Genomic DNA, 26046 nt, shown 5'->3' on the forward strand with positions numbered 1-26046 from the left:
GGATTCCGTCCCGGAATCAAATTGAAAATAAATAGGGATACTCTCTTAGCATTGCACTTTCTAACTCTCGAGTCAATTTTCCCACATTGTGGTTCTACCATCAAACTCTGCCTAGTTTGATAATCCTTCTCCTAAGCACTTGTTCCTTTTCACTCTATAACCCTTCCTGGTTGCTCCATGTAGGTTACGTCTGGTTGCACGTCTATGCGCTCATATGCCCCTATTTATCTGGCATCTGAATTACACTTCCTTAACATTGATAAGTGAAATACGTTACGACTTGCTACACATTCGGGGGGGTAAGGCTAGCTCATATGCTAACCTCCCAATACTTCTTAACATATCCAAGGGTCCGACACCTTGTGGACTTAGCTTTCCTTTCTTTCCGAATCTCATCAATCCTTTCTGAGGGAATACCTATAACAGCACTAGGTCCCCTACTTCCCATTCCTTGTCCTTTCGTGTCAAATCAACATACTTTTTATATCCATCTTGGGCTACTACCAGCCATCCTCTGATTAGATCTATTATATCCTTGGTCCTTTGGACCACTACTGGTCTGAGCATCTTGCGCTCTACAACTTCATCCTAACATAAGGGAGATCGACATTGTCTTCCCTCAAGGATCTCATAAGGCGACATCTCGATAATGACATATGATCTATTGTCGTAAGATAACTTAATCCGCGTTAAGTGATCATTCCAAATTCTTTCAAGTCTATTACACAGACTCTCATCATTGCTTTTAGCATTAGAGCTTTTGCTTCTCAATACCCATTCTTTTCCAGTTCGTAATCGCTACTACCTTCCGTTCCTAATATTATACTGGTTATACTTTTGCTCGCTAGCGTTCTATAACTTTTTAATAACCCCGTCAACCTTAGTATCATGAATGTGTTCCCATTCCGCATACTACCACCACTTTATTACTCCTTTTTCAGTTGTTTCTATTTTCCAAAGTTTGATTAATCATATAGAAGTAAAGGAATTTGTTGAGAGATCACTATGATCATGAACACTTGTTATATCGCATAGTTAGTACAGAAGGTGGCCAACCTTTAGTACTTGACAAGCAATTAAACAACATGTGGTATCCTACTAGGCTTCTATCACAAAGATAGATAGTCATTCGGCAATACCTCCCCTTCTGGAAGGGTTGTTCTTCTCAGCTTACATGAAATGAAAAGAAGAGAAAAGAACGAACTGAAGAGAATTGTATATATGAAAAAAATATACTGCCACAAAATATCTGGCTTGGAACCTACCTCTGAACTATAGAGGTTTATCATAGGAGAACAAAACATAAACGTATTTATATCAACATCAAGTATTATAGCATCGCATTTCACGTGCCTAAATATTTTCGCTATCCCGTCCATCATTCTATGGACCCATGCTCTTCCTCGAGCTTATACACAATTACCTTTGAAACTCCCTCGACATCGAAAATCGAATCTGGGATCTCATTCTAGACATCATCGTTACTTGAATTCTATGCTTGCACCGCAACCTTCCTCGTATAATAATACGACTCTCTATTGATAAGAAAGAATAATAATTCACTAGGTAGATACTCTACTTAATTAGTCTATCAATGATAACTTATACACTACCACGACCCGATTAGTGGTACTCAATCTCAACACCCATTCCAATACAACTCTCACGGTTGTATTCAGCTCAATTCTCGCAGAATCATTGCTGCCTTACTATGGTCCACCACTGACCTACTGTAGTCATTCATTTTCCTTGAAGTCTTAATAGCTAACCATACGGAGTCCATACATATCGTATCGAATTCTTCTAAGGAGGTAACATAATCACCATTTCTGATTCATGAAGAACACTCCTGATCCTGACATACATACATGACATGAAGCAGATAAAAGTGCAGAAGAGTTTCAATCAAAGCAACGATAGCAGGTTAATACCATTCTTAATCATACGCCCTAAATAGAAGAATTAACTCAAGGGTTCATCTAGTCCTTTTTGAAACATGGTCCTGGCTTATCTCAAGATAGGACCTTCTAAGATAGATAGCCCGTTCATGGCGATTACACGAATTAAACCTTTACCAACTACTATTACGGCTGGGTATTGCACAGTCATCAGAAGGAATGTCAATCTTCCAAACCATAATTCAACCTTCACATTTTTTAACCATCATCACTGTATTCTTTTGGCACACGCGCCTATAATTATCCTCTTACCCTTAAAGTGTCGGCCACCTCTTTGGCCTTTCCTGATAGTAAAATTTCCTTACAGTCAATGTCATTTTAACCACCTCCAAATAAATTTTCTACCTTATTTCCGATCACTGCTTGAGTGAAGATGTTTTCCTTAAAATCAGATGGAAAAAAAATATCACCATTTTTCCATAAGTTATTGCCTCAGTCTTTAGAGGCTAATCACTGTCAAGACTGACTCTCAATCATACTTAGAACATTTTTTTTTTTCTTAAGTCCTAATTGCCCTGAACAATTTCGACCATTACTGGTTCGATCCATACTTTCTCGTGGTTTAACACGTGCCCCACTTGGCATCATTATAATTACGTCATATTTCCTTTATCCACATTTCTATTCTTGAGAATTTCGAATATTTCCCTTCTCCTTGTAAAACCTCTAAGGTTATCATTCAATCGTTCCTCCTGTATTCCCTATATACAGGGCATATCAAATACCATTTACTGATACTAGAACCATTGTCTATATACTTCTGCAAAATTTCTCCACTGATTCTTAAAGGTTGTTGTTACCTTAACCCTTTCCCAATCATACTGTCAAAACTCATACTGTCCCTATTAAGGGTGAAATGCCAACCTTTATGCATTCCCCTAGGATTCGTTTTAAGTTACCGATGTTCTATCCTTAATTCCACCTTTAAAAAGGTACAAGCATCCTTCCATGGATAAATAAAGTCATATATCCCTGATAAGGGTATCTTATTCAATCATTTCCACCTCGATAGTCTATACCGAATTTCACAATAGCATCCTTATTCAAGTTAAGGTCAATCCACATGGCCTCCAAAAGATAAAAATGGTTATCCGCTTTTCTTTCCTGATTTGGTAATGATCACATGGATGATCTGGAAGATATTGGTCGTGTTCAACGTGAACTTCTTCTTAATAAATCCTTATTTACTTTTGTTGTTTATCTCAACAGTCATCTCAATGTTGGGATATCTTTCATACCTGGCGTCTCCCTTCCTGGGTATCAAGCCACCGGTCTTACACTTCACATTCTTGAAGGTCACTTCCTTCATCCAATTTTCTTAATTTCTTACTTTCTTGTCTCCTCAGTCTATCCGCGTCTCATTATTTATCCTTCGAACTACCTCAAGGTTTCCTCGAATCCTCTCAACTTAAAGGGGGTAAAATATACATAACTCTTATGCCTTCAACCATCAATTTTAACTCATGGTGAATCACCCTCATCCTGATGATTACATACTCTTCTATTTCTATTTCTACGAGTCTTTAGGGTTTCCTCATACCCAACTCCCTTATCATTCCTCAAACTCTCTTGCCTTTATATTCCCTTCTCTTATCGTTATTTCATGAACCAACACAACATAAGCATTGATTTCAAATATCCCGTCATTCTGGATTCGCGTCTTCAGAACGAATCTTGACAACTTTTACAGCTTAGATTCATAATTCATCATACTCGTCTGCCTTTGTTCTGGCTCTAAAGCTTTTACACTATCTCCATAACCTTGGGAAGTACTTTCCTGAAAACAATTGACTGAACTTAAATCAGTTTATTATAATCTCTTGCTCCGTGCCTTTCTTGGCCTTTCACCAGCGGGTGGTCTCTCTCTTAGGAGGGTAAGTGATAAAAATAGTCTTTTGTGATTCGTCAATCATTTAGAATCTCAAATGATTCCTCTATTTCCTTTAGCCAGGCTCTTGCCTCGACTGGGTCAACCTGTTCCTTGGAACTCTGAGAGCTTAGCGACTTAAAGGTCATGAAAGAATTTCCTACCGCATTGTTTCCTCAAGGTGGTGGTTGGGGATAATAGTCTAAGTTCTTTTTAGACAGGTCCATGAATTTCCGTATAGGAGTACCGTCTCGGGTCTCCTTTCCTTACTCGACTTCTGTTTCTTAAGTCTGAACATTTCCTCCTCCTCCCCATAATCGGGGTCATCCTTCATATTTTAAATCCTCATTTTCACTTCATTATGTTATGGGTTCTTTCTATCTTGATGGCGACCTCCCTGACTATCACGTTCAGGGTTTGCTCTAAATCTTATTCCTCAAACTAGCTGTCATCTAAGATCTCGTCCTTAAGCTCTTGAACATTTGGAACCCAAATTCTGTAGGAATACCTCATTATTCCCTTATCATCTTTCTCGGTATTAATCTCATATTTATTTGTTGGCTCTCTGCCTTCATTCATCACCTTTACTGGCACAATATGTTCTTTTCCAATAATTCGGGCTGTATTGCTATCTCAAACAGCTTTTCGGTACCGGCTCCGGTTACCTTCACTACTATTTCCATTTTCTCAAAATCTCTTATAGACTCTCCAAAAGACATTATCATCTTGAGTCTCTCCTTTTTTTACTAAGGGCATCAGCCACCATATTGGCTTTCCCCGAATGATAAAGAATCTCCCAATCATAATTCTTGATTAGCTCTAACCGCCTCCTCTGGCGTATGTTGAGCTCTTTCTACGCAAAATGTACTAGAGCTCCTATGGTTTGTGTAAATCTCGCACTTCTATCCATACAAGTAGTGCCTCCAATATTTAGGGCAAACCTATTGCCACGAGCCCAAGCTCATGGGTGGGGATATCGAATTTTATATTCCCTTAATTGTCTTCACGCGTACGCGATTACCTTGCTGTGCTGTATAAGAAGCACCCTAATTCCTTATGCGAAGCGTCACTTACAAATCACAAAATCTCCTTTTTCCATCCGGCAATTCCAGCATAGGGGCCATCACCAACCTCTGCTTCAGTTCTTGAAAGCTGTTCTCACATTTCTCTGTCCATTCGAACTTCTCAGTCTTACGAGTAAGCCGCGTTAAAGGGGTTACTATCTTTACAAACTTGAACGAACCTCCGGTAGTGACCGGCCAATCCTACCTCTGGTAGTCGACCTAACCATGGTCATCAATTCATCAGTGGTCCTTTATCCAATCTTGTCAGGATCCTCCATGGGATCCTCCTCAACAATTATCCCTCTAGGACAACATCCTCAACCGCTACATCCTCAATATCAACATCATCCGGTCCTGCATTAGGACACTCTATCGGATCCACAATCTGATCTCCAATAACTAATAAAACATCATCGCGTTGATGTTCCTCAACTTCAGGGTTCGGAGTCCCGCTACCATATACGATAACGAACTACGCTCCTATCACGATATTTATAAGGGTTCCCATAAGGGTTTTAGCCGTCAGTACTACGTTAGGTAGCCCGACTATGAACTTGGCAAGAGTTCTTATTATCTTAGTGAATCTTATTATCTTAACGTCCCATCATCTCTAAGGTTTATAACGCTTAGCTCTGATACCATTTCTGTAACACCCCCAGATCCGGGGTCGGGGATCCGGGTCGTCACGAGTTCCATTTCCCTTAATAACACCCAATCTTAATAATTACTCAACTACTCTGTACTGTGACCCCACAATAAACACACACACCACACGTTATAGTCTCAGAGATGAACCTCCAAAAATAATCACAAGTCGTTTTATTCCACAATTATATGTCAATACACCTTAAAAAGGTTCTGAATAAATTTACATTTCATTGCCATTATTACAATTCATAAATATACATAAATCTGGTACATCAAAAGTTGAAGCCTAGTCTATTGGTAGTTCCCTACCTCAGCTACAGTGACTTCAATGCCTATAGGAAGCTGCGAAACGCTTCCTATCCGATCGCGAATTGGGAGCTTGGTCCTGTTCATCTTATCTATCTGATGTTGTGTGATGAAAGAAGAAAGCAAGGGTGAGCAGCAAGCCCACCAAAATAATATGTATAATGATTAATAGTATATGAGTCTACTCATAATACTCATGAAAATCTTGGTCAAAAGAAATGAACCAAGTTTGATATCTTAATGCGATGAAGTCGCAAAATATTCAGTATATATACATATATACTTTTCAAAATATTGGAAGTCCTCTTCCATGCATAATATACACAAAGTCCCAATGTATAACCGTATAAAAAAATATCGTTGCAAGGTGATCTCATATATCTAACCTTGTCTCAACATTTTTCTGAAAATCTTTGTCATTCATAAGACAATTATTAATTAGATATAAGTTTAAAAGATGAGGTTACCAAATACCCCAATATACTTATATCTTTCCCAATACTACTTGAACTACCACCGTTCAAGTTATAATCAGTTTCAAAAGTTCATCACATAGATGAGATTACAAGACAAGATTTGAATAGATTCAATCTTTGAAATATTATTGAATGAAATAAAGTTATGAGATACTTTATTTAGTCCCGATATATATATATCCACATATATATATCTCTTAAACATTTCCTGGAACCTCTGTTATGTAAAGTATGAACAGAGTTTGAAACATCCAATGAATTTTGGAAAGGAAAAGAATTTTGGCATAAACCCGATATCTCGTTGATCAGGCAAAGATACCAATAAGTAACCTTTTCTACTGTAGATGGATGAATTCCTCACCGGTCATCACCCTGGCCGCATTAGGACCTCGCGCTCGACCATACCCCGGCCCCTCACGCGTTGATGGACTGCCACCCAGCCACTTACACAATAATAGACCGTACCCCGGCCTGTCGCTTATGCCGACTCAATGAGATGGGCTTACTTCCCGAACGTTGGGCAAGTAATCAATTCATTTACCAAATCTGCAACCTCGTTGTGAATATAAAATACACCACAGAGCCGGATTCCCCAGGTTTTGAGCGAGTATTTAAATTCCCTTTAAAAAGGAAGATCTTAAATATAAAAATGAGTTTTGGGATCCGCTCTGACTTTTAAAAATCATTTTGAAGACTCGAAAACACTTTAAAGAGTGTTTGGAGTAAGGCTGATTTAATGAAGTAAATCAGTCCCCAGAATATTTAGAAAATGACTGAATATTATTATTTAAATAATATTCCCATAAAGAATAATCTTTATAAAAATAATTGAAGTAGAAGTATTAAAACTTATACTTGAAATAAACATTAAATAACCAAAGATATACTTATATGAAAGTATTATCTTTATTTGAATAATCGAAAATAAGTTTGATTATTAACGCCTTACTCTTTAATAAAATAAAGAATATATTACAGCACATTATCGGAGTCATAGATCCTCAAATGAATATTCAAATAATATTCATAATAATATAAAAGAGTCATAAGTCCTCGAATAATATTCGAAAATAATATTCAATAATAAAATAAAGTTTCAAGTTATCGAATAAACCTTATTCGATTAATAGTTTGGAAAACTATAACCATATATATATAAATATATAAATTTATATATATATATCCACATCCATATATATAAAATCTACTCGGGATCCTCGACTCCCGGTTTTTGAAAATATTTTCACCTCTGGGTCCCTGTACTAAGGGTATATGCAAATTACCGCTATCCTCTAGCATAGGTATTACCAACTGAACCAACAGATATATATTTCAAGAATATGAAACAGGCATGCATATATACCATATCACATGCTACAATATATCGCAAGAATTTGCTAAATAACCAACATGCATCTATCGCAAGATAATGCATATACAAGTGTATACATCACAACAACAGTATAACGGATAGAATACTTGCCTGAGCGACTTGGGGGTGAGAAAGGCTCGGGACGAGTCTGATAACCTATAAACAACAAGTAAGTTGGAATTAAACCAAAATCACTTGTAAATCTATACTTTAACTAATCTTAGACTCTAACGCTTGTTTTGCGCTCACCGATTCGCTTAAGTCACTCGGGTACCCGCGGCTCCACCAAAATATTTAACCTTTACGAGTTTTAAAGCGATTCCTTCGCGAGTGTCTTACCAACTGCCTAACACACTTACCATAAATGTTTCATACATTAATTAACCCTTTTTGGTCTTTAACCTACATTCCAAAGTAAGGCGAGGGAAAAAGTGTCGTTCGCGAAACGCCGTTACTTGAAACGGTCGTTTCTCCTAAACCGTGCATCGGAATCGAACGAACTACATATCAAAACGAAGCTCGTAACATGAGCTATCTAGACATGGCAATGGTCATAATCTAGCAGGGGGTTCTCGGGTCCTAATGTTATGCACAAAAACAGTCTAAAGAAAATCGGACGTTACGACGGCTATGTTTACGCGATTTCCCATATTTAAACCATTCAAACCCATTCCAAATCAACCTCAAATCCAACCTCAAATCCATCATACAACAAACATCCATCCTTATCACATCATAACAACCCCAACAAATCCACATTAACCATTTATACTTATTCCTCACATGAACTAAAAGCTTTACTTAGGTTCTTTAACTAATTACCAAGATTTACAACTCCAACAATGCAACAAAACCAACTAATCTCTACAAACTCAACCAAACTTCAACCATTCAAGCATCATGCTTCACATATGCTATATCAAACACATTCAATCCTAATTACTCAAAACTAAAGCTAGGGTTTGTAGTTTATACCTTCCTTGGAGAGTGGAGAATCAAGAGAATGGCTTGGAATCACCTTTAAAGCCCTTATCCAAGCTTAATCTAAACAAAACTTCAAGAACACAAATTTTAGTTCTTGAAAACACTATTCACCATCTTCTTTCATGATTTATAGAAAAAGATTGGCTTGGAATTAGAAGCTTAAACTTATAGGAAGTATGCAACTATCCATGGGGAAGCTTAGATAATTACCTTGCTAAATAGTAAGTGGAGGAGCTTGGACTTTCATTTTTTTAAGAAAAAACCCGAGAGCTTGAAGAAGAAGAAGAGATATTTTTGTGTTTTGCTTGGTGAAATGAAATGATTTGCTTGGTTGGTTGATTTTTGTTGTTTGCTTTAGTGAATTACCTAGTTGCCCTTGGTTTTTGTGTGGTTAAAAAGTCACCACATCTCCTTCCTTTCTTGTCATGCCTATGTCATCCTCATGATGTCATCCTCCCTTCCTTGTCCTCTTCTCATTGGTTGGGAGACATCATTCTCTCTAATCCCTTTGATTAACTTCCTAATTGTTTGCCTAATGACCGCTGATCTGTTATACGGTTCGCTTAACTTTCGTTTTCGTTTATCGTTTGAAGGATCATACCCGGGATCTTATTACTTAGGTTCCCTTAACCTTTCTCAATACATTATATTCCTTTTTATGATCCTCTATTATAATCCTTTAATTTAAATCCTTTTTATCCTGTTACCTTATCCTCAATTCTCTCCGTATCTTGTGGATTTCCGGGAAAAACCAAAGTGTTCGGAATTGGATTCTGACGATCTTTACATACACTTATATACTTCATAGAGTACTAATAATATCCCATAAGATCAATAACAGAACCCCTACATAGCGTGGCATGAACAGTTTTCTCATTCAGCAAAAACACTATTCATAAGGGTTTCAAAAATTTCCAAAAATTGGGGTTATTACACAAAATTTTCAGCTGAAATTTTCCCATAAATATTATTATTATTATCCCATTTATTATTCTCATTAATAATTAAAACACATTTTAATCATTAATCCTTTTTCTAAACACTTTAGAAATAATTCTCTCTCTTGATTTAATTTCCAAAAATTAAATCCTTAATTAATAATATTAAGAACTTTTCTTAATTAATTTATAATCAATTAAATCTCATTTAATCAATTATTAAATTTGCCAAATAATTATTTATTTCACAAATAAATAATTATTAGTCATTATTAATTAATTCATCCACCATTAAATCATTCTCTTTTTATGGTGTGACCCTGTAGGTTCAATATTAAGCTGGTAGTAGAAATAAATAATAATAAAACTATTTTATCATTATTTATATAAATTCTCTAATTTATTAAATATGATTAATTAATTAATCACATTTATTCGACATCGTGAGTGATGCTTGTCAACATATCGCGACTATCCGGATAATATGAATTCACTGCTTAGAATACCAAGAACCTGTCAGTGAATAGTTACCGTACAATAAACTCCTTCTACCCTACAATGTCCCGATTAAATACAAGGCATGGATCTCGTGTCAAGCCTATCTAATTCAATCACTTTGCTTACCATTTACTATGCGTAGTTCTATGCAAATTAGAAACTCCTTTCTAATTTCATTTACTCTGGCCAGAGATTCCTGAACTAGCATAAGTGGATCAACCTTGAACATTCGCTTCCTTCACTGGAAGGGTAGATCCTTTATTGATCATACACTATCTTCGTGTACAAATTCCTATACCCAGAAGAGCCCTAATAATTGTCCCTGGAGACTAAGAACTAAACCAAAGCATAGTTCAGTGTACACAAGATGACTATGATGACCTCAAGTCTAAGGATACTTGTACAACTATCACTAGGTGAACAACTGCTGACACGTGAGTGAACTCCATCAGTTATACAGCTGTGCGAGTCATGTTCAGTGAACTTATTCTATAATAAGCACCTACATACTAGCTATAGTGTCACCACACAAATGTCTATGAGAACAGACATCCTTCATAATGAAGCAAGCATAGTATGTACCAATCTTTGTGGATTATTAATTACCAGTTAGTAATCCTATGACCAGGAACTATTTAAGTTTAAAGTTATCATCTTTTTAGGTCTCACTATTATGATCTCATCATAATCCATAAAAAGCTTTACTCTAAACTATGGTATATCTTATTTAAACACTTAAATAGATAAAGCCCGTAATAAAAATAAAACAAGTCTTTTATTAATATCAATAAAATCAAAACAGATTACATAAAAGTTATTCCTAAATCCTCATACATGATTGGACTTAGGACATATTCCTTTCAATCTCCCACTTGTACTAAAGCCAATCACTCTGGTATCTAATACCCATCCTGTCATTATGACGATCAAAGTGACTTTCATAAAGTAGCTTTGTGAGTGGGTCTGCTATGTTGTTATGTGTGTCAAATCTAATTCAATACAATACAAGAAATGTTACCGCGCTCCCACTAACCCTTTTGTAGACGCATGGTTCATCTACGTTTTTGATAAAATCAAACTCTTTGATTGTCTCATCAAAACGAATGTTCCATCTTTCGAGAAGCCTGCTTTAAACCACATATGGTTCGCAGCAGCTTACACACTAGGTTTTCATTTCTTTTGGAAAGAAAACCATCTGGCCATCTGCCAGATTTCATAGTCGTAGTAAGCAGCATTCACAAGCAAAATCCGAACTGATTTTAACAGGGCTACAGGTAAAAAGTTTCATCAAAGTCAATCCATTGCCTTTGTTTGAATCCTTTTGCCACAAGCCTGGCCTTATAGGTCTCCACCTGGCCATCTGCTATAATCTATCTTTTGTATACCGTATACATAGATTCCATTCTGGATTTCATGGCACTATGCCATTTCTCTGAGTCAACACTACTCATAGCCTCATTATAGGTCACAGGGTCGTCATCATCAATGATCGACAACTCATTGTCATTCTCAATGACAAGGCCATATTACCTCTCAGGTTGGCGAGACACTCTCCCTGGCCTATGAATAGGCTGTTCCACAAAAGGTTATTCAGTCAGAACAGATGTTTCCACTTGATCCGTAGTAGTTTGTGCTTCTTGAACTTCATCAAGTTCAATTTTGCTCCCACTGTTTCCTTCAAGGATAAACTCCTTTTCCAAGAAGGTAGCATGTCTGGAGACAAACACCCGATTATCGGTGCAAAAGTAATACCCTAAAGTCTCTTTAGGATATCCCACAAAACTACATTTTCCGGATCGATATTCCAGCTTATTTGGGTCAACTTACTTGACATAAGCTGGACATCCCCAAATCTTAACGTGTTTAAGACTCGGTTTCCTTTCTTTCCATATCTCATACGGAGTTTGAGGAACAGATTTGGAAAACACCTTATTCAGTAAATATGCTGAGGTTTCCAATGCATAACCCCATAGGAATACTGGAAGATTTGCATAGCTCATCATGGACCGAACTATGTCTAACAAAGTTCGATTTCTCCTTTCAGATACTAATTTGGAGGAGTCCACTGGGAGACTATACCATTTACTTTGAGATAATCTAGAAACACTCCATTAAAGTATTCACCACCTCGATCTGATCGAAGAGTTATAATACTATGTTTGGTTGTTTCTCCACTTCATACTTATACTCTTTGAACTTTTCAAAGGCTTCAGACTTGTGTTTCATCAAACACATATCCGAATCTAGATCTATCATCTATGAAAGTAATGAAGTATGAAAATCCACCCATGGCTTGCGTAGACATTGGTCCACATACAACTGTGTGTACCATTCCTAGCAAATCTGCAGCCCTCTCTCCATGTCCACTAAATGGAGACTACAGTGCAACTGTAAAGTGAGATTTTTTATCATCCCTTTTCTTTTATTAGTTTGTTCAATCTGAAATAAATTATGTCACATACATACAGACCATTATTTAAAGTACCACGTCCATAAAGAATATTATCTCTAGGAATAGAACATTCATTATTCTCAATAATAAATGGAAAAATCCACCCAAGTCTAACATGGGAATAATATTCCTCACATTCGAGGGAACAAAATAACAATTATTTCAAACAATAGTCTTGCCCGTAGGCCTATGTAAATGAAATGATTCTACATCTTCAGCAGCAACTCTTGCTCCATTTCCATCAGTAGAATCACCTCCTCTTCCTCAAGAGTCCTACTTCTCCTTGGTCCCTGCAACAAATTGCAGATTTGAGAACCACAGGCGGTATCACCCAAGTAGAAATGACATATTCACTTCTATCATGAACATACCTGAATCAAAAGCGGTAGTCTCACTACCCTTCTTCTTCAATTCTGCAAGGTAAACCTTGCAGTTCCTCTTCCAGTGCCCCACCTTGTTACAGTGAAAGCAAACAACTTTGCTCTCGGGGTCTTCAGCTTTTGGTGGAACCAGCGTTTTCTCACCTACTTTCTTCTTCTTGGAAGAGTTCCTCTTCCTTTTCTTAGGATTGGAACCTTCACCAATTAGAAGAACAGAACTCTTCTTAGGGGGAAAATTCAATTCCGCAGTCTTCAACATGTTGTGGAGTTCAGGCAGGCTGACATCCAACTTATTCATGTGAAAGTTCACAACAAACTGCGAGAACGAACTCAGAAGCGATTGCAAGACCAGGTCTTGGCTCAGCTCCCCATCCATGACAAAACCAAGTTGTCCAAGACGTTCAATCAAATTGATCATCTTAAGTACATGGTCATTCACAGATGATCCCTCAGACATCCTACAACCGAACAACTCCTTTGATATCTCATATCGAGCTGTCCTCCCTGCCACATCATACAACTCTTGTAGATGCATGAGGATAGTGTGAGCATCCATATGCTCATGTTGCTTCTGTAACTCAATGTTCATGGAAGCTAGCATGATGCATTGAGCAACATTTGCATCATCTATCCACTTACAATACACAACATATTCACCATTATGTGCATCACTAGCAGGTTCAGTAGGCTTAGGTGAGTCAATCACGTATTCCAGCTTCTCAATCCTGAGAACAATTCTCAAGTTTCGAAGCCAGTCAGCATAATTAGGACCAGTCAATTTGTGAGCATCCAGTATGCTCCTAAGTGATAGTGCAGAAGACATAACGTACAAAGTAAATCTGTAAATGATAAACACATAACAACACTTAGCAAATATTCGATTTCATTTTAAAACACTACATGAATCGGGTCTTTATTCATAAGTGGCTCCCACTAGTTTATCTAATTTATTCAACCCCCTACGTGAAAAATTAAGCATTCATAATGCTAGTGGGAATAGGGATCCTACATTCCATTACACAACCCCGGCTGTAGCACGAACCGCCATGCAATGTTCAATAGGCAGACAACTCTTGTCAATTACATCTCATGTTATTCCCTAATCAAACTTTAGCCTCTTGAATAATTGAGTCTCGGCTGTAGCACGACAAACTCAATATTCTAAGTCAAGTCTAACCCAACATTCCGTACAGTTGAATCAGTCCCCAAAGGCCCACGGCTGTAGCACGTACCGACCTTTAGATTCTTATTCAATGTACACATCTCTATGTAATAGACAAGTATTTCTTATTTCGAAATCAAAGCCCTCGGCTGTAGCACGAACCGACAATGATTCAAAAATAAGAACTACTTTCTACCATGTTGGAAGGCTATGACCGACACAAGCCCGTTGTATCATTGGCCAATTACTACTTGATATTATTTAATTTTAGAGGGATTATATTACGTTACAATCATAATCATATTATAAAGAGATTCTTCCTTTTAAATTAAATATTTCAAATAAATAATCAATAATCAGACGATTCCCAGATCGGGTGGAGCATTGTCAAGAGGCGTCACTTAATAACCCTTTCTTACAGATAGAAATCTGTTGTTGACAGAATCATCCTTTCTCTCATATCGAAAATTCATATTCAATTATGTGTTTCACAAACACAAGAATCTCATGATTGTATTCATAATATTGTTCTTAAGGTTATGAAACAATTTCACTATACTAGGTTGTCTAACAAACGCCTTATGTTTATTTAAGTTCACCTAAATCTATCATCGCATGATAAACTAAGCATATATCACATATATAAACATGAATAAACATCAAGGTAGGCATGTTATATCATCTAGCACATTATTCTAAGCATTATACATCTCTATGTATCACATGAAGCATTTAAAAGCAATTAAAACAGTCAAAAAACAGCTTTAAAACACTTCATGGAAATATAAACAGTTCAAAACTTTTATATAAACTAAAATTGATCACTTCATTAGATCCGTCTCGGAAAAACGAATCCAACGGTATATTGCACGCCTAAAACGGAGTTACGAAACTCCCAGAAAATCAATTTTAAAATCAACAGACGGGCTATAACGCATTACAGCAACGCGTTATAAGCCCTGTAACGCATTCCGGTGATGCGTTACACCCCTTTTAAGCCATTAAAGGGTGTAACGCATTCCGTGAATGCGCCACAGGTGTGTAACGCATTCCCAGAATGCGTTACACCCCTATATTTTTATTTAATTTTCTTTTTTTTTATTTTAGCAACAGCCGCCGCATGTCCTCCTCGATCAGCGTGCTTGTCAGACTCTGTCCTGTCTGTCTTTTATCTCCATGCAGCAGCAGTAATAGTACAGCAGAAACAAAGCAGATGTATATATATACAAACTAACAATTTATTTATATATATATGATTATTTAATTACGAATTTAATTGCAACAACTTCAAAAATTCATAATAAAAAATCTATACATCCTAAAATTATGAAAAAAATACCCAGACGATCTACAACACTTGTAGAACCCAGATCAACATTAAAAATTATTCTGAGAAATGATTTCTCATCATACAAAATTAATCCATGATATAACTTGTAAAAATCATAATTAATTCGTACAAGCACATAAAATTCTGAAATTTTTACCACAGATCTATATGCATACAACCTGGCTCTGATACCATTGTTGGATTTTTAACGCAGCGGGGGCATGGCAAAACACTTTTACACATACAAAATCCAAATAAAAGCATATAAATCATGAATAAAAATTCGAGGGATCGAATCTAACCTTTTAAAATAATTCAGAGACAACGATCAGAGATCCTTAGCAGTTGCTCCTCAAGTGTGAAGCACTCCACCGGTATCCACCAAGAAAATGATGTTAAGGAGGAGGAAGGAGGTGGAGAGAATTGGGTTTTCCAAACTTTTTGGGTTTTCGGGTTTGATGTGTGTTAGAATAAAATTAGGGTCTATAATAGTGTATTTATATGCACAATTTTCAGCTGAAATTTTCCCATAAATATTATTATTATTATCCCATTTATTATTCTCATTAATAATTAAAACACCTTTTAATCATTAATCCTTTTTCTAAACACTTTAGAAATAATTCTCTCTCTTGATTTAATTTCCAAAAATTAAATCCTTAATTAATAATATTAAGAACTTTTCTTAATTAATTTATAATAAATTAAATCTCATTTAATCAATTATTAAATTTGCCAAATAATTATTTATTTCACAAATAAATAATTATTAGCCATTATTAATTAATTCCTCCACCATTAAATCATTCTCTTTTTATGGTGTGACCCTGTAGGTTCAATATTAAGCCGGTAGTAGAAATAAATAATAATAAAACTATTTTATCATTATTTATATAAATTCTCTAATTTATTAAATATGATTAATTAATTAATCACATTTATTCTACATCGTGAGTGATGTTTCTCAACATATCGCGACTATCCGGATAATATGAATTCACTGCTTAGAATACCAAGAACCTGTCAGTGAATAGTTACTGTACAATAAACTCCTTCTACCCTACAATGTCCCGATTAAATACAAGGCATGGATCTCGTGTCAAGCCTATCTCATTCAATCACTTTGCTTACCATTTACTATGCGTAGTTCTATGCAAATTAGAAACTCCTTTCTAATTTCATTTACTCTGGCCATAGATTCCTGAACTAGCATAAGTGGATCAGCCTTGAACATTCGCTTCCTTCACTGGAAGGGGTAGATCCTTTATTGATCATACACTATCTTCGTGTACAAATTCCTATACCCAGAAGAGCCCTAATAATTGTCCCTGGAGACTAAGAACTAAACTAAAGCATAGTTAAGTGTACACAAGATGACTATGATGACCTCAAGTCTAAGGATACTTGTACAACTATCACTAGGTGAACAACTGCTGACACGTGAGTGAACTCCATCAGTTGTTCAGCTGTGCGAGTCATGTTCAGTGAACTTATTCTATAATAAGCACCTACATACTAGCTATAGTGCCACCACACAAATGTCTATGAGAACAGATATCCTTCATAATGAAACAAGCATAGTATGTACCGATCTTTGCGGATTATTAATTACCAGTTAGTAATCCTATGACCAGGAACTATTTAAGTTTAGAGTTATCATCTTTTTAGGTCTCATTATTATGATCTCATCATAATCCATAAAAAGCTTTACTCTAAACTATGGTATATCTTATTTAAACACTTAAATAGATAAAGCCCGTAATAAAAACAAAACAAGTCTTTTATTAATATCAATGAAATCAAAACAGATTACATAAAAGTTATTCCTAAATCCTCATACATGATTGGACTTAGGACATATTCCTTTCAATCTCCCACTTGTACTAAAGCCAATCACTCTGGTATCTAATAACCATCCTGTCATTATGACGATCAAAGTGACTTTCATAAAGTAGCTTTGTGAGTGGGTCTGCTATGTTGTTATGTGTGTCAAATCTAATTCAATACAATACAAGAAATGTTACCGCGCTCCCACTAACCCTTTTGTAGACGCATGGTTCATCTACGTTTTTGATAAAATCAAACTCTTTGATTGTCTCATCAAAATGAATGTTCCATCTTTCGAGAAGCCTGCTTTAAACCACATATGGTTCGCAGCAGCTTACACACTAGGTTTTCATTTCTTTTGGAAAGAAAACCATCTGGCCATCTGCCAGATTTCATAGTCGTAGTAAGCAGCATTCGCAAGAAAAATCCGAACTGATTTTAACAGGGCTACAGGTAAAACGTTTCATCAAAGTCAATCCATTGCCTTTGTTTGAATCCTTTTGCCACAAGCCTGGCTTTATAGGTCTCCACCTGGCCATCTGCTATAATCTATCTTTTGTATACCGTATACATAGATTCCATTCTGGATTTCATGGCACTATGCCATTTCTCTGAGTCAACACTACTCATAGCCTCATTATAGGTCACAGGGTCGTCATCGTCAATGATCGACAACTCATTGTCATTCTCAATGACAAGGCCATATTACCTCTCAGGTTGGCGAGACACTCTCCCTGACCTATGAATGGGCTGTTCCACAAAAGGTTGTTCAGTCAGAACAGATGTTTCCACTTGATCCGTAGTAGTTTGTGCTTCTTGAACTTCATCAAGTTCAATTTTGCTCCCACTGTTTCCTTCAAGGATAAACTCCTTTTCCAAGAAGGTAGCATGTCTGGAGACAAACACCCGATGATCGGTGCAAAAGTAATACCCTAAAGTCTCTTTAGGATATCCCACAAAACTATATTTTCCGGATCGATATTCCAGCTTATTTGGGTCAACTTACTTGACATAAGCTGGACATCCCCAAATCTTAACGTGTTTAAGACTCGGTTTCCTTTCTTTCCATATCTCATACGGAGTTTGAGGAACAGATTTGGAAAGCACCTTATTCAGTAAATATGCTGAGGTTTCCAATGCATAACCCCATAGGAATACTGGAAGATTTGCATAGCTCATCATGGACCGAACTATGTCTAACAAAGTTCGATTTCTCCTTTCAGATACTAATCTGGAGGAGTCCACTGGGAGACTATACCATTTACTTTGAGATAATCTAGAAACACTCCATTAAAGTATTCACCACCTCGATCTGATCGAAGAGTTATAATACTATGTTTGGTTGTTTCTCCACTTCATACTTATACTCTTTGAACTTTTCAAAGGCTTCAGACTTGTGTTTCATCAAACACATATCCGAATCTAGATCTATCATCTATGAAAGTAATGAAGTATGAAAATCCACCCATGGCTTGCGTAGACATTGGTCCACATACAACTGTGTGTACCATTCCTAGCAAATCTGCAGCCCTCTCTCCATGTCCACTAAATGGAGACTGCAGTGCCACTATAAAGTGAGATTTTCATCATCCCTTTTCTTTTATTAGTTTGTTCAATCTGAAATAAATTATGTCACATACATACAGACCATTATTTAAAGTACCACGTCCATAAAGAATATTATCTCTAAGAATAGAACATTCATTATTCTCAATAATAAATGAAAAATCCACCCAAGTCTAACATGGGAATAATATTCCTCACATTCGAGGGAACAAAATAACAATTATTTCAAACAATAGTCTTGCCCGTAGGCCTATGTAAATGAAATGATTCTACATCTTTAGCAGCAACTCTTGCTCCATTTCCATCAGTAGAATCACCTCTTCTTCCTCAAGAGTCCTACTTCTCCTTGGTCCCTGCAACAAATTGCAGATTTGAGAACCACAGGCGGTATCTAATACCCAAGTAGAAATGACATATTCACTTCTATCATGAACATACCTGAATCAGAAGCGGTAGTCTCACTACCCTTCTTCTTCAATTCTGCAAGGTAAACCTTGCAGTTCCTCTTCCAGTGCCCCACCTTGTTACAGTGAAAGCAAACAACTTTGCTCTCGGGGTCTTCAGCTTTTGGTGGAACCGGCGTTTTCTCACCTACTTTCTTCTTCTTGGAAGAGTTCCTCTTCCTTTTCTTAGGATTGGAACCTTCACCAATTAGAAGAACAGAACTCTTCTTAGGGGGAAAATTCGATTCCGTAGTCTTCAACATGTTGTGGAGTTCACGCAGGCTGACATCCAACTTATTCATGTGAAAGTTCACAACAAACTGCGAGAACGAACTCAGAAGCGATTGCAAGACCAGGTCTTGGCTCAGCTCCCCATCCATGACAAAACCAAGTTTTCCAAGACGTTCAATCAAATTGATCATCTTAAGTACATGGTCATTCACAGATGATCCCTCAGACATCCTACAACCGAACAACTCCTTTGATATCTCATATCGAGTTGTCCTCCCTGCCACATCATACAACTCTTGTAGATGCATGAGGATAGTGTGAGCATCCATATGCTCATGTTGCTTCTGTAGCTCAATGTTCATGGAAGCTAGCATGATGCATTTAGCAAAATTTGCATCATCTATCCACTTACGATACACAACATGTTCATCATTATGTGCATCACTAGCAGGTTCAGTAGGCTTAGGTGAGTCAATCACGTATTCCAGCTTCTCAATCCTGAGAACAATTCTCAAGTTTCGAAGCCAGTCAGCATAATTAGGACCAGTCAATTTGTGAGCATCCAGTATGCTCCTAAGAGATAGTGCAGAAGACATAACGTACAAAGTAAATCTGTAAATGATAAACACATAACAACACTTAGCAAATATTCGATTTCATTTTAAAACACTACATGAATCGGGTCTTTATTCATAAGTGGCTCCCACTAGTTTATCTAATTTATTCAACCCCCTACGTGAAAAATTAAGCATTCATAATGCTAGTGGGAATAGGGATCCTACATTCCATTACACAACCCCGGCTGTAGCACGAACCGCCATGCAATGTTCAATAGGCAGACAACTCTTGTCAATTACATCTCATGTTATTCCCTAATCAAACTTTAGCCTCTTGAATAATTGAGTCTCGGCTGTAGCACGACAAACTCAATATTCTAAGTCAAGTCTAACCCAACATTCCGTACAGTTGAATCAGTCCCCAAAGGCCCACGGCTGTAGCACGTACCGACCTTTAGATTCTTATTCAATGTACACATCTCTATGTAATAGACAAGTATTTCTTATTTCGAAATCAAAGCCCTCGGCTGTAGCACGAACCGACAATGATTCAAAAATAAGAACTACTTTATACCATGTTGGAAGGCTATGACCGACACAAGCCCGTTGTATCATTGGCCAATTACTACTTGATATTATTTAATTTTAGAGGGATTATATTACGTTACAATCATAATCATATTATAAAGAGATTCTTCCATTTAAATTAAATATTTCAAATCAATAATCAATAATCAGACGATTCCCAGATCGGGTGGAGCATTATCAAGAGGCGTCACTTAATAACCCTTTCTTACAGATAGAAATCTGTTGTTGATAGAATCATCCTTTCTCTCATATCGAAAATTCATATTCAATTACGTGTTTCACAAACACAAGAATCTCATGATTGTATTCATAATATTGTTCTTAAGGTTATGAAATAATTTCACTATACCAGGTTGTCTAACAAACGCCTTATGTTTATTTAAGTTCACCTAAATCTATCATCGCATGATAAACTAAGCATATATCACATATATCAACATGAATAAACATCAAGGTAGGCATGTTATATCATCTAGCACATTATTCTAAGCATTATACATCTCTATGTATCACATGAAGCATTTAAAAGCAATTAAAACAGTCAAAAAACAGCTTTAAAACACTTCATGGAAATATAAATAGTTCAAAGCTTTTATATAAACTAAAATTGATCACTCCATTAGATTCGTCTCGGAAAAAAGAATCCAACGATATATTGCACGCCTAAAACGGAGTTACGAAACTCCCAGAAAATCAATTTTAAAATCAACAGACGGACTGTAACGCATTACAGGAACACGTTACAAGCCCTGTAACGCATTCTGGTGATGCGTTACACCCCTTTTAAGCCATTAAAGGGTGTAACGCATTCCGTGAATGCGCCACAGGTGTGTAACGCATTCCCAGAATGCGTTACACCCCTATATTTTTTTTTTATTTTAGCAACAGCCGCCGCCTGTCCTCCTCGATCAGCGTGCTTGTCAGACTCTGTCCTGTCTGTCTTTTATCTCCATGCAGCAGCAGTAATAGTACAGCAGAAACAAAGCAGATGTATATATATACAAACTAACAATTTATTTATATATATATGATTATTTAATTACGAATTTAATTGCAACAACTTCAAAAATTCATAATAAAAAATCTATACATCCTAAAATTATGAAAAAAATACCCAGACGATCTACAACACTTGTAGAACCCATATCAACATTAAAAATTATTCTGAGAAACGATTTCTCATCATACAAAATTAATCCATGATATAACTTGTAAAAATCATAATTAATTCGTACAAGCACATAAAATTCTGAAATTTTTACCACAGATCTATATGCATACAACCTGGCTCTGATACCATTGTTGGATTTTTAACGCAGCGGGGGCATGACAAAACACTTTTACACATACAAAATCCAAATAAAAGCATATAAATCGTGAATAAAAATTCGAGGGATCGAATCTAACCTTTTAAAATAATTCGGAGACAACGATCAGAGATCCTTAGCAGTTGCTCCTCAAGTGTGAAGCACTCCACCGGTATCCACCAAGAAAACGATGTTAAGGAGGAGGAAGGAGGTGGAGAGAATTGGGTTTTCCAAACTTTTTGGGTTTTCGGGTTTGATGTGTGTTAGAATAAAATTAGGGTCTATAATAGTGTATTTATAGGCAAAATTTTCAGCTGAAATTTTCCCATAAATATTATTATTATTATCCCATTTATTATTCTCATTAATAATTAAAACACCTTTTAATCATTAATCCTTTTTCTAAACACTTTAGAAATAATTCTCTCTCTTGATTTAATTTCCAAAAATTAAATCCTTAATTAATAATATTAAGAACTTTTCTTAATTAATTTATAATAAATTAAATCTCATTTAATCAATTATTAAATTTGCCAAATAATTATTTATTTCACAAATAAATAATTATTAGTCATTATTAATTAATTCCTCCACCATTAAATCATTCTCTTTTTATGGTGTGACCCTGTAGGTTCAATATTAAGCCGGTAGTAGAAATAAATAATAATAAAACTATTTTATCATTATTTATATAAATTCTCTAATTTATTAAATATGATTAATTAATTAATCACATTTATTCTACATCGTGAGTGATGCTTCTCAACATATCGCGACTATCCGGATAATATGAATTCACTGCTTAGAATACCAAGAACCTGTCAGTGAATAGTTACCGTACAATAAACTCCTTCTACCCTACAATGTCCCGATTAAATACAAGGCATGGATCTCATGTCAAGCCTATCTAATTCAATCACTTTGCTTACCATTTACTATGCGTAGTTCTATGCAAATTAGAAACTCCTTTCTAATTTCATTTACAAAGCATAGTGAATGGGAAAGCAAGTGATTAAATAAGATAGGTATGACACAAGTTCCATGCCTTGTATTTAATCGTGACATTGCAGGGTAGAAGGAATTAATTGTACGGTAACTACTCACTGAATAGGTTCTTGGTATTCTAAGCAGTGAATTCGTATTATCCGGATAGTCGCGATATGCTGAGAAGTATCCCTCACGATGTAGAATAAATATGATTAATTAATTAATCATATTTAATGAATTAGAGAATTTATATAAATAATGATAAAATAGTTTTATTATTATTTATTTCTACTACCGGCTTAATATTGAACCTACAGGGTCACACCATAAAAGAGAATGATTTAATGGTGGAGGAATTAATTAATAATGGATGATAATTATTTATTTATGAAATAAATAATTAATTGGCAAATTTAATAATTGATTAAATAAGATTTAATTGATTATAAATTAATTAAGAAAAGGTTCTTAATATTATTAATTAAGAATTTAATTTTTGGAAATTAAATCAAGTGAGAGAATTATTTCTAAAGAGTTTAGAAAAAGGATTAATAATTAAAAGGTGTTTTAATTATTAGTGAGAATAATAAAGGGTTAATAATAATAATATTTTATGGGAAAATTTTTAGCTGAAAATTTTGCCTATAAATATACTATTATAAACCCTATTTGCCTCAACCCAATTAATTAACCCTAATTCTAAAGTTGAACAAGAGGGAGGCAACTAATTCTCTCAACCTCTTCCTCCTCCATCACAGTGTACTCTTGGTGGATACTGGTGGAGTGCTTCACACTTGAGGAGCAGCTGCTAGGGATCTCCGCTCATCATTCTTGGATCGCTATTAAAAACCTCCATCTTTCCATTAACGTAAAGCTTTTTATGGTAAACATACTGAACTACGAATTAAATATTATTTTTCGCATGGATCCTGCGGAGGGTTTCATTTTTTTTTAAGATTTAAATTTACGTTTTTGTTGCGTTTATGTGCTAAAAACCCTTCACGGAGAAGCGGTGAAAATAAAAGGAACCATTGACCTTCCACTAACCATCGAAGAAGAGCCTTTATCAACTACACAAGTCATCAAAATTCATGGTTATAGATCAAGAGTCATCATATAATATCCTCATTGAACTACCCTTCTTAAAGGAAATGTGGGTAATCACTTATATCCATCACTTATGCATAAAGTTCCTTACACCTTATGGGACTGGCTGCGTATGAGTACAACAAAAGGATTTCAAGGAATGCTATGATAATTCCATGGTCAGATTTCAGAAGAAAAGAGATGTTAATCAAAATAAAGGAGTTAACACATTATGTAGTCTGGAAGAAGCGAATGAGGAGAATATAGAAACAAAAGATATGGAGGTAGGGCATGGTGTGTTTGCAATCAAAGAATGCGTAGATAGCAATTCAGTAAAGGACATGGAGTTTCAAGGTGATACAGAACACACCATGATGGAATTAAAAGATCCAATAAACACCACCTTCTCGAAAAAAAGTTCAGGGCGCACCCCAGGCGTGGTAATGGTCCCGACGTGCCCCAAGTAGACCATGAGGGTTTTAATTCGACCTCGACCCCTGTATGCCAGTTGCAATAGAAAAACTGGTCCGGCAGAAGACACGATTAACATCCCCGTCTCTCAGGAAGATAAGTGTTTAGTACTGAAAATTGGATCGCAACTCAAATCTCCCTTGAAGGAAAAGCTTGTGGAGTTTTTAAAGGCTAATCTAGATGTAATTGCATGGAGCCACGCAGACATGGTGGGGATAGATCCGGAAGTAATGTACCATCACTTAAATATAGACCCCAAAGTAAAAGAGGTGAGGCAAAAATGTCGTCCTGTTGGCGGAGAAAGGGCGCAAACATTGAAAGAAGAAGTCGATAGACTGTTGAACGTGGGATTGTTAAACGAATCATCTTTATCCCAATTGGTTAGCCAATCCAGTCTTAGTGAAGAAGTCTAATAGAAAATGGAGAACTTGTGTCGATTTTACTGACATAAATAAAGCGTGTCCCGTGGATAACTTTCAATTGTCGCATATTGATTAATTGGTGGATGCTAGAGTAGGGCATGCTCTCCTTAGTTTTATGGACATTTATTTCGGGTATAATCAAATCCCAATTTACAGTCCAGATCAGGAACATACTTTTTTCATTACTAATTTTTGGGCTTTGTTTAATTTTTATGAGGTCAAATTGACCAAAATTTAACTATAAGTTAACGATAATTCTCTTTTAATTTTGAAAATCTAAAATATACAATATACTTTGTATTGGTGTAATTTTAATGATTGTTCTTAACTATATTATATATGTAATTCGTGGTCAAAGGGTTGGTCAAATTAACCGTTAAAGTCAGATAAGCTAATAATTATGGGATGGAGAGAGTATAAAAGAGCTGCTTTATAATTTATTATCTTGTATTTTTAAGAATCATGTTTATTTGTATTGCCCTTCATGCTACCTCGTATCATTGATTTTGCTAGAAACAATGAATCTGAGTAAGGTTTAGAGATAATTGCGTGTTGCATCCTCCAACTTTCGTCCAAAAATAAAATTGTATACCTATTTTGTAAAAAACGGTTCACTACCCTTAACTTTCAAAATTGAATTTTAACATACACCCCAAAAATGTTTATATTAAAATATTAAGATTTACAATAACTAAAATTTCAAATCAATTAAAATACTTATAAATACTTTTTTACATGGAAAAAATCATAGCTATTTTTTATTAATGCGCTAAATTAATCATAAAGCTAAATAATTAAAAATTATTTATTAAGAAACACACACACACATATAATCATAGTTAATCATAAAAATTTGAGAAAAATATAATTTTTAAAATTTTAAAATTATATTTAGTAAAATTTAAAATAGTTGACATTAATATTATTGTTTTAATTTGAAATTCTAGCTTTTAGTTTAATTTAAAAATTGTAAGATTATTATTATTTGAATGATATGCTGAATTTCAATTTTACCTCTCCGAATATAAATATTATTAACATAAAATTATTAATAGGGTGTATTTTTATTTGATAGTTAAAATTAAAAATAGTGAATTGTGTTGTGCAAAATTGATTTAAAAAATTA

Source organism: Apium graveolens, chromosome 9 (assembly GCF_009905375.1).
Source record: "Apium graveolens cultivar Ventura chromosome 9, ASM990537v1, whole genome shotgun sequence".
NCBI classification, from domain to species: Eukaryota; Viridiplantae; Streptophyta; class Magnoliopsida; order Apiales; family Apiaceae; genus Apium; species Apium graveolens.